Genomic DNA, 14,528 nt, shown 5'->3' with positions numbered 1-14,528 from the left:
ATTTATACAATGGAACAAAAAGAACATCTTCAACAAATGGTGCTGGCATAACTGGTTGCAGACATGTAGAAGACTGCAGTTAGACCCAAGCCTATCACCTTGCACAAAACTTAAGTCAAAATGGATTAAAGATCTCAACATAAATCCAGCTACACTGAACCTATTAGAAGACAAAGTGGGAAATACCCTTGAATTAATTGGTACAGGAGACCTGCTTCCTGAACATTACACCAGTAGCACAGACACTGAGGTCAACAATTGATAAATGGGACCTCCTGAAACTGAGAAGCTTCTGTAAGGCAAAGGAGACAGTCAGCAAGACAAAACGTCAGCCCACAGACTGGGAAAAGATATTCACCAACCCGATATCTGACAGAGGGCTGATTTCCAAAATATACAAAGAAATCAAGAACTAGTCTCCAAAACACCAAACAACCCAATTAAAAAGTGGGTTACAGAACTAAATAGAGAATTTTCAATAGAGGAATCTAAAATGGCTGAAAGACACATAAGAAAGTGTTCAACATCCTTAGCCATCAGGGAAATGCAAATCAAAACAACTCTGAGATACCATCTTACTCCTGTCAGAATGGCCAAAATCAAAAACACCAATGACAGTTCATATTAGAGAGGATGTGGAGAAAGTGGAACACTTCTCCACTGCTGGTGGGAGTGCCAACTTGTACAGCCACTTTGGAAATTAGTATGGTGATTCCTCAAAAAAAATGGGAATCAGTCTACCACAAGATCCAGCAATTCCACTCTTAGGCATATACCCAAAAGAAGCACATTCATACAACAAGGACATATGTTCAACGATGTTCATAGCAGCACTATTTGTAATAGCCAGAAACTGGAAGCAGCCTAGATGCCCCTCAACCGAAGAATGGATGGAGAAAATGTGGTACATTTACACAATGGAGTACTACTCAGCAGAAAAAATAAAGGAATCTTGAAATTTGCAGGAAAATGGATGGATCTAGATTAAACCATTCTGAGCGAGGTAACCCAATCACAAAAAGACAACATGGTGTGTACTCACTCAGATGTGGATTGTAGACATAGAGTAAGGATTACCAGCCTACAATCCACACTGCCAAGGAAGCTAATAAACATGGACGTCAGTAAGAGAGACATACATGGTCCCCTGGAGAAGGGGAGAGGTTCAAGACCTGCTGAGCAAATTGGGAGCATGGGAAGAGGGAAGAGGGAGCTAGGGGAATGAGAAGGGGAGAGGAAGAGGGATGCCGAGGACATCAGGGAGCAGAAAATATGAGTCAGGGGAAGAATACACGATAACAAGAATGGAGATATCATAATAGAGGGAGACATTTTTGGTTTACAGAGAAATCAGGCACTAGAAAAATGTCTGGAGATCTACAAAGATGACACCCGCTAAGTATCTCAGCAACGGAGGAGAGGCTGCCTTAAATGCCCTCTCCTGATTATGAGATTGATGACTGACTTTATGCCTTCATCCAGCTGGAAGTAGAAGCAGACACCCATAACTAATCACCGATCTGAACTGGAACCCAGATGCCGAGAAGGACCAGTGAAGAGCACAGACCAGGCTGATGAAACACACAGAAACAGCTGACCTGAACATCCAGGAACACTTGCTCCCCAGTCTGATAGCTGGAATATCAGCATGGGACTGATCCAGACCCAAGGAGCATGGGTTTCTGTGAGGAAACCTCAGAAATCTATGGGACCTCCTGTAGAAGCCCAGTATTTATCCCTAGCATAGGTGTGGTCTTTGGGAGCCTAGTACATATAGAGGAATACTCTCTGAGCCAAGAAACACGGGGGTGGGCCTAGGCCCTATCCCAAAGGAAACGAAAGACTCTGATGACACCCCATGGAAGGCCTCACCATCCAGGGGGAGCAGAAAAGATATGTGACAGATAAGGTTTTAGTTGGGGGGGGGCGGGTAGGGGAGGATGGGTGGGAGAAGGGAACTGGGATTGTCATGTAAAACAGTCCTGTTTCCTATTCAAATAAAAAAGTTGGAAATAAAATAAATAAGCAGGGCAGGAACTAATTATCCCATAGATATAAATAAATAAAATATGATGATGCGGACAGGGACATTTGAAACTTCTCTTTATTTCTAATATCTTAAGGACGTAGTCAGATATTCATATAAAGATTTATCCTAATATAATTATCTATAGAAGATAATACAATAAAACTCTAGACTCCTGTCACTATATAACATATTATGCAACTGTATGTGTTGTATTGGCAGATATTTTAAATATAAATTTCAGTGAAAATAAGGCATATGATATATTCCAATTTTTTAAAAAATAATGAGTTATAAATATGCAGAAAAAGCTAACAAATGCGTGTATCAAAATATGCAGTGGTTATTATCTCTAGATATTTATGTTAGAACTTTTATTTAGTCATTAATCTATAATACTTAAATATTTTCCAATAAATGTGTTATTTCAAAATAAAAGTAATTTCAAACATTTTTATTAATTAGAATTTTAAATGCCAAAATTCTATTATGTGATTATATGCTCTGACCAGATCAACCACAAGAAATTTTTGTAATTAATGCTGGTTCTCAAAATATTATAGGTGACATAGCTTCAAATATTTAAAACAGTAACTTGTAAACTCCTATTAAAATCTATATATTCTTAGTGCATACATATACTAATACTTGTGGAAAACCCAAGGTGAACTCACAGTGAGTAAATACTAGTGATTCAATTCTCAGTAGTTGGTTTTAGATTTAAGATTCTAGTCAGAAAATTAAAACTTCACACAAGGGCAGATAAATGCAGATAAATGCTACCTCTGTGTTGGCTTATTATTGTGTTATTTTTCAAATTCAAAATATTATGTTCATTTTCCTTATAAACACTTTTTATGCAGTAGGCATCTTTTTAAAAATTCATTACCCTTACATGCTTATTTATGTGTATGTGTACATTCATGCTGTAGTGTGCATGTGGAAATCAGAAGAAATGTCGAGGAAATTAATCCCTTCCATCAGGTGAGCCCTGGAGTTCACATTCAAACTGCCAGACTTGGCAGCACACATCTTTCTTCACTGAGCCATCTCACTGGCCCATATAGCAGGATATTAAATTAATTTCTTAGCCATCTTTAAGAGGTTAGACATCAATTACTTAGATTTACGTTTACCCAGCATCCTCTCTGGCTAAAACATGAACCAAGGAGGAATAAAACTGCTGTCCATTACAGTAAGTACCTGTGTGGTAAAAAATAAACTACAGATATATCCAATGTAAAGTTTTATTTTTCTAAATTATATTGTAGCCAGATAAGTTGTGTGTACTATTTGTTTCATTCTGATGTATTTATGATATGTTAATTTATCAAATATCTGGCATTTCTTTCTCTAAATTGTTTATTCCATTATTACAAAAAGTTTTGTCTCCCAACTAAATTAAAAATAAAATACTGAACCAAAATATTCTTCTGTACTTAGAGGCTTTCAACAATGCTAAGACCTAAGATGGGTTTTTACTTGATCAGATAAATAATAGAAAGAGTAATTGAGGAAAATCATAATAAAATTAATCTAGTTTAAAAATCCATGAAAAGATTTATTTAAAAGGTCTTTTTACAGCTAAGAGCTGGTGGTGCATATCTTTAATCTAGCATTTGTGAGTTAGAGGCAGGCCAATCTCTGCGAGTTCAAGACCAGGCAGCTTGATCTACAGAGTGAGTTCCAGGACAGATAGGATTGTTACACAGAGAAACCGTGTCCTTAAAATTAAACCAAAGCAACCAAACCATACCAAACCAAACCAAACCATACCAAACAAACAAGCAAACAATTATTTTTACCTTTTCTGTGTGAAGATTGGTTTGGGGGCATGTGCTTTGCCTGTGTGTGGAAATGGAGGACAACTTCGGGGTTTGAGGACCAGAATTCAATACCCAGCACACACTCAGGGAATGATTTTTGAGCTTTTGAAGGATGGATAAAGTTTCAGGTGAAAAAGAAAGGAAATGATGATGTATATGGGTCAAATAGCATCGTCAATGAAATAAAGGCAAGGGAATTTGGGGCAAATTATAGGTAATTTTAATGTCTTATCTTGGCAAAAGGATAGAATGAAAATGATGAAGCCTTGGCAGGCAAGTCGGAAATGTAAGCAGGAGATACAAACCTGAGCAGAAACAGCTCCCTTGAGGCCACTTTGTAAAGAACAGAGGGTAATGGAAACACTACTAATTTGGCATCATTTTAGAGCAGGCTCAGTTTGTGACACAGATACATGAACTGTTCAATACACACATGATTTAATATGCAATAGAGAAGAATCATTTGTGCAGATACTTTTGCAAACAGAATCATGTTTAATTTTATTATGTTAAGTATACTAAAGCAACTGACACAAATTTATAGGGAATCATTTTGTCAATAGGAAATCCTATGAAGTACCTTTCCTTTATCTTATACAGAATGGACTTTCCACATTACATTTTAACAAATTTAATGTAATATTAAATTAGTTTTACATCTGTCTAGCACTAGGTGCCTGGGTCCATATTCTTTAGAGATGGAAGAATGGTGAAACATGAACCTTGATGTGCACATACTCTTTTCTCTTTTAAGTTTTAGACTTTTGACTAGTATTGCAAAATTAGATGTAAGCATATATTCTAGTTAGGGTTACTGTTGCTGTCATAAAATTCCTTTGACAATTGACATGTAAAACAAGCTTTACTTTATAATTTAAATAAAAAAGAAGAAAAAACCAACAGGTAGAAAAGGAAATATTACACTGGAATTTCATCATCAAAAGCCATGAAGGCAGGGTCCTGGAGGCAGGAGCTGAAGCAGAGATCATGGAGAGGAGCTGCTTATTGGCTTGCTTCTCCAGGCTTACTCAGCCTGTTTTCTTATAGAACCCAGGACCACCAGCCTAGCGATGGCACCACTCACAATGGGATGGGCACTCTCCCGTCAATCACTAATTAAAGTGCCTACAGTCTGAACTTAAGGAGGCATTGTCTCATTTGAGTATGTCTCCTTTCTGATGACTTCATGTCAAGTTGACATAAAACAAGCCAGCATGGCATATATTTTAATATGGAGTTAGATAATAATTAATTTCTACAATACCTGGAGAATACTGATATTGAATAATGAACAATAATAAAATAAAACTATAAATAATAAAATAATAAAAGTAATATATTTTGCAGGGCATTGGTGGTGCATGCATTTAATCCCAGCACTCCGGAGGCAGAGGCAGGCAGATCTCTGTGAGTTCAAGGCCAGCCTGGTCTCCAGAGCGAGTGCCAGGATAGGCTCCAAAGCTACACAAAGAAACCCTGTCTCGAAAAACCAAAGAAAAAAAGTATTATATTTTACATATAGGAATATCTATTCAATCTGTATATATGAGACTAAGCAGATTCAAATGAAATATAAAAAGCTAAAACACCTTGTGTCTCATTCTTTTTCATTAGGAAAACAATAAACTTGACAGGACTTAGAAGGAAAGTAAATTAAAATAGGTTTTACCTTTCCAACTAGGTGAGTATACATAAGGATTCTCTTGTCCAGGATATGCAGTTTCTAGATAATTTGGTGGTCATGTGGTGGCCCTAGGAAAATGATGAAAATTTAACTCATACTTTTATTTAGTCCATGTAGACAACATTATCTAGCCAAAGTGGAATTTTCAATACACATTTAGAGCTATTAGATTTTTAAAGTCTTTGCCATTCTCTAGGTTATGTACACATGAAGTAAACATTGCTTAGTTTTAAATTACATTTTACATATGTGTATGCATATGCATCCATGTATTTATTTGTGGACAGGTGTTGAACACAGCAGTGTAAGTCAGAGGACAACTGTCAAGAGTTGGTTCTTTCCTTCTGTTACAGGCTTCTTTCCTTCTCATGACCAAACTCAGGCCATCAAGGGTCCTAGTAAGTGTCATTATCAGCAGAGCCATTTTAGTTGCCCAGAAATATTAACTTCTAAACAGTAGTTCATTCATGGCTCTAATATGGCTTAATCAAAAGATGGTCTCCTATTTGATTTTTTTAACCATTTTAATGGAAAATATTTAGCAGGCTAATCTGTTTTATTTTTTAATTCACTGGTTTTGGCCTAATTTTGAAGGCCAAGTTTTATTTTTTAATTCATTGGTTTTGGCCCAATTAAAACCTCTGCTATAGTAAACATATTTTTCTATGGTAGTGTAAGTTTATAGTAGGAAAATTATGAAACTGAGAAAAATGTGAAAACACACAGTTACAATACCTTCAATAGTGCATGCTTTAATTTCCAGCATTCAGGAGAGAGAGGCAGATGGATCTTTATGAGTTTGAGACTAACTGGGTCTACAGAGTGAGTCCCAGGACAGCCAGGACTGCACAGAGAAACCCTGTCTTGAAAAACCAAATATACATATGGAACCCCCCCCCAAAAAAAAACCCAACCAACAAAACTAACAAACAAAAATAACCAATAAAATAACACAGTATCTTCAAAATATTAACCATCACTCAAAGTTCAAAATTCTGGACACAAGTTTTGGTTTTTTGAGACAGGGTTTCTCTGTGTAGCTCTGGCTGTCTTGGAACTTCCTCTGTAGAGAAGGATGGATTTAAATTTACAGAGATATCCTTGCCTCTGCATCCCAAGTGCTGGGATTAAAGGTGTGTGAGCCATTACCTGGCTAGGACACAAGTTTTTGTTTGTTTGTTTGTTTGTTTTGATTTTTATGGTTTTTGTTTGTTTGTTTTTGTTTCTTGAGGCAAGGTTTCTCTGTGTTTCTTTGGAGCCTGTCCTGGAACTAGCTCTTGTAGACCAAGCTGGTCTCGAACTCACAGAGATCCACCTGCCTCTGCCTCCTGAGTGCTGGGATTAAAAGCTTGCGCCACCACTGCCCAGCTTAGGATATAGTATTTAATGTGCAAAATGCTTTAAAAAGACTTAATATACCCTGATCAGATTTCTTATTTTTATTTCTTCCATGTCTTATAAAATTTATTATAATATTAATATGTTATATAAAGCTAATTATAAAAATCACTGTTATCTAACATTTTGTACAATGCTATTAGTTATGAAGCAAAGTATAATCTATTTAATGACTAGAGAGAATGCTAGTATTGTGGATATTTTATTTTTCCTAAATTTCTAAAATTCTTATAAGTTTTCTCTGTTAGAAGTAATTTCTCTACAAATAAATTAGTACTTTCCTGCCAGTTTTCTTTCATAAGTTATTGGAAATACAATTGCTGCACCAAAGATTATAAATGTATCTAGACATACTGGTAAACCTTGTAAAAGGAAATTCCAAAAAGTTGTACCAATTTACACCACTGGGGCAGAAGGTGCAAATAAGCTCCAAGTGATGTCACTTCAGCATGGTATTCATTTCAGATGCAATAATAATAATAATAATAATAATAATAATAATAATAATAATTGCTTTCATGACACTCAAATTTGTATTTCTGACTCCAAGTAAAACTGAAAGCCTGTCATACATTTATAAGCTATTTGTTTTTATCCCTCTATGAATTTTCCTTTTGATACCTTTTGTACACTTTTCTGTAAGGACATATATTTTCATCTTAGAGAATCACACATCTGCATAAAGGATTAATAGTGTCATTTGTCTACCCTGTATTTTGAATTCCTTTCCAGTTCACCTAGGGATTTTTAATGGAGCTTGAGATTATTTTGCTGCTCTAAAATCTCAATTGTATATAGACAATTTTTTTCTTTTTTTAATTTTTGGCCATTTTTTATTGAGCAATACCTTTTCCCCATTTGCTTTCCCTCCTTCCTTCACCCCTTCTACCCTTCCTTCTACTGCCACCCCCATGGTCCCAATTTACTCAGGAGATCTTGTCTTTTTTCTCCTTCCTAGGTGGATCCATGACTGTCAAGATTTTTTTTTCACTTTTGATTAATGTCATTTGTTTATATTCTTAGAAGAAATTTCAGATAATATTAATTTTTGGCAAAATAACTTCCATTAAACATATTTGCTGCTTTCATTCTAAGTCCCCATTTACTAATAAAACAAAAGAAGTAACAATATAGGGCAAAAACTGAAATAGAGAATCCAGGAAAACCAAAAGTGCTTCCTCTTTCATGAATTGCCAAGCATTTGTTATTCTTGTTATGAACCCATAACATATTTAACATTTAGGAGGCTTTTTTTCCTAAAAACTGTAAGTTATGTTCAATGACCAGAAAGTTCAAATAACTGCAAAACTATTGGAGGCTTCTGTATCACACACTCTGCTTATGTAGTATTTGTGGCAACATTGAACATTTATGCAGTCTCAAATATTATGCTCTTGCCAGTCAGGCCAACATCCTATATGTTAAGGCTGAACTGTAATCTCATGAGCTCTGTAAAACCCATAACAAAAAATTTCCACTGAGCAAGTCTGTGTGTCTTGGTTGCATCTTCACTGGTATTTTATTCTTCTATGAGGATGGGAGTCCTGAAATGTACACGTTACACACTAATTTAGAAGAAATGCATTTTCAACTCTGTGACCTTTTTCAAGGATCAAATTGACTATCATGTTTCCAGTAAACTCTACAACAGTAAATGTTAAAGGGAAAGAGAAATCAGAAAGCCATAGCCTTAATCTAGGTAGGGGATTTTTGTAGTTTAAGAGAGTTCATGTTGCCAAACACTAATGTAATTTGGCAAGTGGTTATATTTTGGATGTAGTTCTAAAAATCCTAAATATGATATAAAAATATCCTACCATCTCCAAGATGCTTAGAGTGGAACTCTCTAATGATGAATTGTCATTATTCTGATGGGATAGGATGGAATGATGAAGTTATACAGGGGAAACAAATTCAGTTTGGGACATGATAAGTTCGAAGAAATCCCATCATCTGAAGGCATGTATGGTGACACCTAATCACCAGTGCGATGGTATCAGGAGATGGATGTAGTTTTTCATCAGCACATTGCTGGGCTTTAATCTACTGCTGTTTCAGCCAGCAAATGTGGCTCTATAGTTACTGGCCTACTTCTATGGCAGCACCCTGGCCAATCAGGCCATGGCCTGGTGGGAATTCTGTTTCTGCAGGCACTGGCTATGTTGCTTCCACTAAATGCAGCTTTTAATTAAATCTCTATCATTCTTTTTTATCAATAAGACTTGGGAATCAAAGGCTGGGGTGAAAGCCTGCTATGTCAGAGAGGCTGAGGAGCAACGACCTGACTTTCTCTCTTTGCTGGAGACTCTGTCAAACCAAAAAAAGCCTAAGCCACACAAAGTCCCTCTCTACTATGTCCTGTGCACCTCTCTATTATCTTAGACTCTCTCTTACTGTCTATAATTATTTTCTACCAACTAGTTGCTAACTCAATACCCAAGGTTGATTTTATGTAATTAATGCAAACGCAGTCTCAGTGTTCACAGTGATATCAAATATCCCACAACATGTAGAGTCTGTAAGAAGTGATTAATACAAAAGGATCTTTAAATGTGGGAAACTGCCTTGAGAAAAAGGACCTTTGGGAAGCTGTCATGGCATACCCATCATTAGAAGATACAGCTATATAGAACATCTATACCGAGGGAGAAGGCCATTACCAGACACTGAGGCTAGCATCTTGGTTTCTTTCTTTCAAAATCTACAGCTGTTAGAAATTATCTTAATTCTGAGCCACAGAGTTTATGGCATTGTGTTACAACATAATAACACATTTCAAATGAACTAAGAATAATTCATTGATGTTTTGCTTTAGAAGTAAAATGTCCCCTCAGACTCAAGTGTTTGACTCCTTTGCCACCAGCATCATTTTGGGAGGTTATTGGACCTTCAGTATTATGGCTACCCATGACAGAATTTATCTGGAAGTAGAAGCTGGTGACAGAACTTGAAGGTGATTAGGCATCTTATCACCCCAAGCTCTATACTTCCCAATGAAATAAGATATGAGGAATGTCCTATTCCCTGCCAGTGGACTGATACCCTCTGTAACCACAGCCAGAAAAAGTTTTATCTGTTAAGTTGTTTTGTTTGATTATTTTGTTCAATGACAAGTTAAGTGGCTAACACAGAACATTGGATCATGGCAACAAACCTGATAATGTGTTTTTTATACCTTGAGAGTTTGGTGATGTATACTAGAGAAGCCTTTCAATGTTTTAAGCAAAGCATAATGGGCCAATCTGGTGGGAGTTCTACAGGCTGAATGTCATAATAAAGACTGCATTCATAAGCTTTTAGAATACTTCAGTAACCCTTTTGTAAATTCAGTAGAGGCTATCTATCTTACATTGTACCAAGAATTTGGCCATTTCTGCCTGTGTCTGGATATTGGAGAAAGATTGAACTCAAAGGTTATGATTGCCCATCACAGCACGCAAAACCTTAGGTAAAATAGCAAGATGCTTCATATAATTAGCCTTAGTAGTGCCAGTTGGGCAGAATAACAGGAAAAGAACTATGTCAGTTGAGAAACCAAGGCAAAAGGCAGAGGAATGACAAATCACTAGTTTAAACTACATAAAAGGAAGTGAGAAAAACCCTGTAGCTTCGCAGCCACCATCAAGATGTTTCTTGAGGTTAGTCCCTCCTCTACTACAGCCGACTACAGCACAAACGCCCCCTCTTTGTGCCCAGCTCCCATGGCTGTCTGCAGATTTCCTGGGTTCAAATCACATAGATAGGTTCTCTGATGTAAGTTAGACATCACCTTTATAGCTTCACTCATAATTCTGTCAGGAACTCCGTGGAGGAACTCCAACCATAGCACAATCTGTCTTACGATATTACTCTCCCCTCAAACTTTGGTAGAAGCCCACAACTCTTTTGCCTGTAAACCTGAAACATAGCAGAGCATGGATGATGCCAGATGCCACTTCCATTTTTGTATACAGCTTTATCATCGCAGCTATAGAAGCCTCTGATTTTCAAAGTGATAAGCTTTGCTAAAGAGAAACATGTGAGTATTCCGAATTGCGTATCGAAAATTGTTATAAACTGATGATGGCATACATCAAATGAGACTTTAGTGTAATCAAAACAGACTTGGTATTATTATCTGTCTTAAATAAACTCCTGAACAAGAGGATTATCTTATATCTTTTCTTTTGGTCTTAAACACAACCTAATTCTTCCTCAATTTCAATTTTTAGTTGTCATTGCATCTGATTCCCTTTAGATGTTATTAGTACTATGAAAGAAAGAAAGCAAAAACCAAAACAAAATATAAAGTTGTCGTGTGCTCTATCTGAATAGTTTTTATTTTTTATTTTTTTATTTTTTGGTACAAATGCTGCTTGGCCAATGACTAGGATTTCTCATCTGCTAGCTCAGTCTTATCATCATAAATCTATATATTTTATAAGATTCATCTTATCGGACACCTTCCATTGGTGTCCCTCCTTGCTGGTGGATCACATTGTGCCACTGGGGGAAGAGCAGAGGGGAAAAGGGACACTTCCTATTTCTTCTTGCTTAAATATGAGTCTCCTTGCTATGTCACTTCCTGCCTGGATCACTACTTCTCTACTACATTTCCCCAAATCCCCTTTGACTCCTAGTCCTGTCTAACTTGCTGTCTCATTGGCCACACAGTATTTTATTTATCATCCAGTAAGACAAACACATATACAGAAGCACTCCCCTCTATCATCTCCTCTTTCCTGCCTAAATAAAGAGAAGGGTAACTTATCTTTTATAATAACTGAAGAAAACTATAACCATAACTATCTGTCTTCAACTCTATCAATCAAAGACCACAGAAGGATGGTATATAAACTCTAGAATTGACAGAGACATCTGGCTACCTGGACAGTCACCCAAAGTTCTGTAACGTTGGGGCATCCATCTTCAGCCTATAGGCCACAGTGTGTCTGGCACACTTCTCCATTTCAACAGGACCCCTTCAGTACTGTCTTGTTTTGTAAGTTCAGCAGTCACTTTCTTGTGGGTCCTGCATGTCCAGTTTATACAGCAACAAACAGTCCAGGCAAGAGCAGTTTCTTGCCCAAATGGCTAATCTTGCCATGTTGAAAGCAAACTCCATAATGAGTTTCTTTGATGCCCATCCTCCTTTCTGACATAATTGGTGTGCCAGGAGCAGTTGTGTCTCACTGCCAAGGAAAACCTAAACCATTTAAATGCCATATTTCTGTAGGTCTTTGAAAGGTTTGAAGAATACCTATCTATCTCAAATACATCTCTGTATATCTAGAAGACTTAACTAACCTAATTATTAGTTCTGACTATTATAGGTGACTATAATCTGTATTTAATTATGCATATCATCTTAAAATATCTGTATAAACACAATACCTAAACAAGAGAAGCATTTATAATCAAATGTATTTTATCAGCAGTAAGTCTTTCCTTGGCAATCAAACAATTTAAAGACAACGATATGGCATATAGTATCTAGATTCTCTGTGTATTTTTCATTTTTAGGTGGCTTTTCTACTATTCTACTTTTACTTCCTTTGTTTCTTTTTCTTTTGAGACAGGGTTTCTCTGTGGAAATCTGCCTGCCTCTGCCTCCCAATTGCTGGGACCAAAGGCGTGTGCCACCAATGCCCAGCCTTCTCTATTTCCTCCTGATACTTTTTTTTCCCACAAGCCTACATATATTTTTAAATGCAGTGTAAACATTTAGAAGTTTTTCTTTATCAGGATCTGTCTTTATCATCTCAGAAGTGCCAAGTCTAAACCCCAAGAGTGCCTGGACGGCACGAGCATATGGAAGCTGCTCGGATGCTGCTTAGCCGCCCAACAGGGCAGCTTGTGGCAGCTGGTTTCCCTCTTCCTCTGGGAACCTTGGGGCATGGGGTCATCCCACTCACTGACACCACTCTGTTACAATAAATCTTTCCCCCAAAAGCCACACAAGCCCTAGCGCCACATGGGCGGTCTCCACCAGCCACCCAAGTTTGCCTGCTGCGTGTATTGACAAAATAATACACAAACTTCTATTAGGTACAAATGCTGCTTGGCCAATGACTAGGATATCTCATCTGCTAGCTCAGTCTTAATTATCATAAATCTATATATTTTATAAGACTTATCTTATCGGACACCTTCCATTGGTGTTCCTCTTTGCCGGTGGATCACATTGTGCCACTGGAGGAAGAGCAGGGGGCAAAGGGCTGAATAGATTTTAGATTTTCCAACTTAACTCCATCTGCATTTCTGAAGCCTGTTACATTTTGTGACAACAGACCCGATGTATGTGCAATGTTTGTGCACTAGACAACATTCTTCTGGCTTTCCTAATATACCAGTCCTTCAATATACGATGTTCTGTGGTAGTATTTTAACATTCAGTGATAACTTTCAGTTACAAACATAGTCAAACCATGCATATTCAGAGTATTCTCATGAATATACAATTAAGCAGGAATCAACAGATATAGTTTTATAACTTTCTCTCTCAAAATTCATCTCTCCCATTCTTTCCTAAATCTACTCCAGTCAAACTCTGGAAGGAGATGTGTACCACAAAAGAGCATGTAGAGGAATCCTGAAGAGACAGAAGTGCCCCGTGTCTCATTCTTGTTCCATGTACCTGCACAACTGTCAAAACATTTTGCACTGATTCTTTAAGAGCTATGGTTTTCATTATTTGTAAAGGATAACACCAAAACAAGAAGGAAAAAAAAAAACACTAAGAGAGGGCCATGGCCTCCCATGTACTCTTTGCTTTAAAAAGGGCACATATGGATAGAATCACTATAAAGAGGAGAAAAGTCAGAGAGAAGTGTGAGAAAGAGCAAACTTGAATAAAATTGACTCGTGGTGGGGATAAAGCAACTGAGAGCAGAAACCTGTAATTTGTAGGTATTTTAATTTCCAAACTATGTAATTTTGCCCTTTAGGGATTAATTTTCTAGATTGGAGGATAAAGAGAGTAAAAACATAACCATATTTATTCCAAGTTAAGAATTTGTGGGCACTTGGGCAGGGAATGGGCCCAATGAAATCCCAGAAATGATAGGGCAGTAATCAAACAAAGTGTATTGTGTACTCATCCATGGAAAGCAGATGTCCTATGAGCACAGAGCCAGAATGCTCAAAAGAGATAGCAATAGGATCAGAGTGTAGGGTGTTAGGGTCAAGCTGCACTCTATGGACAAACAGGAAGGAATGGGCATTAGCAAAGAAATCTTAGATTCAGGCTGTTCACCAGCTCAGTTACCTTGATGAAGTCAGCTTTCACCTGCCACAGGAAAGATGTTTATGAATTTATATGATGACACCGACCAAGAGTGGTTGCACTAAAATGCTAGCCTATTTTGTCATGCATACAATTGGAATTTCTGACAATCAAAACTTAAGATTACTTTTTTTTGAGATTGCAATGTAATTATGACACTTGTCCCTTTTCTTTCCTCTCTCCAAATACTCACATATACCCCTCATTGCTCAACTTTCAAATTTATGACCTCCGTTTTTTGTTAATTGTCCTTGCATGGATATAAGTATATACATATATATTCCTAAATACCTGATCAGTCTATATAATGTTACATATGTGTTTTCAATG

This window comes from Cricetulus griseus, chromosome 4 (assembly GCF_003668045.3).
Source record: "Cricetulus griseus strain 17A/GY chromosome 4, alternate assembly CriGri-PICRH-1.0, whole genome shotgun sequence".
NCBI classification, from domain to species: Eukaryota; Metazoa; Chordata; class Mammalia; order Rodentia; family Cricetidae; genus Cricetulus; species Cricetulus griseus.
The sequence above is the reverse complement of the archived record's forward strand: the minus strand, read 5'-3'. Positions refer to the sequence as shown.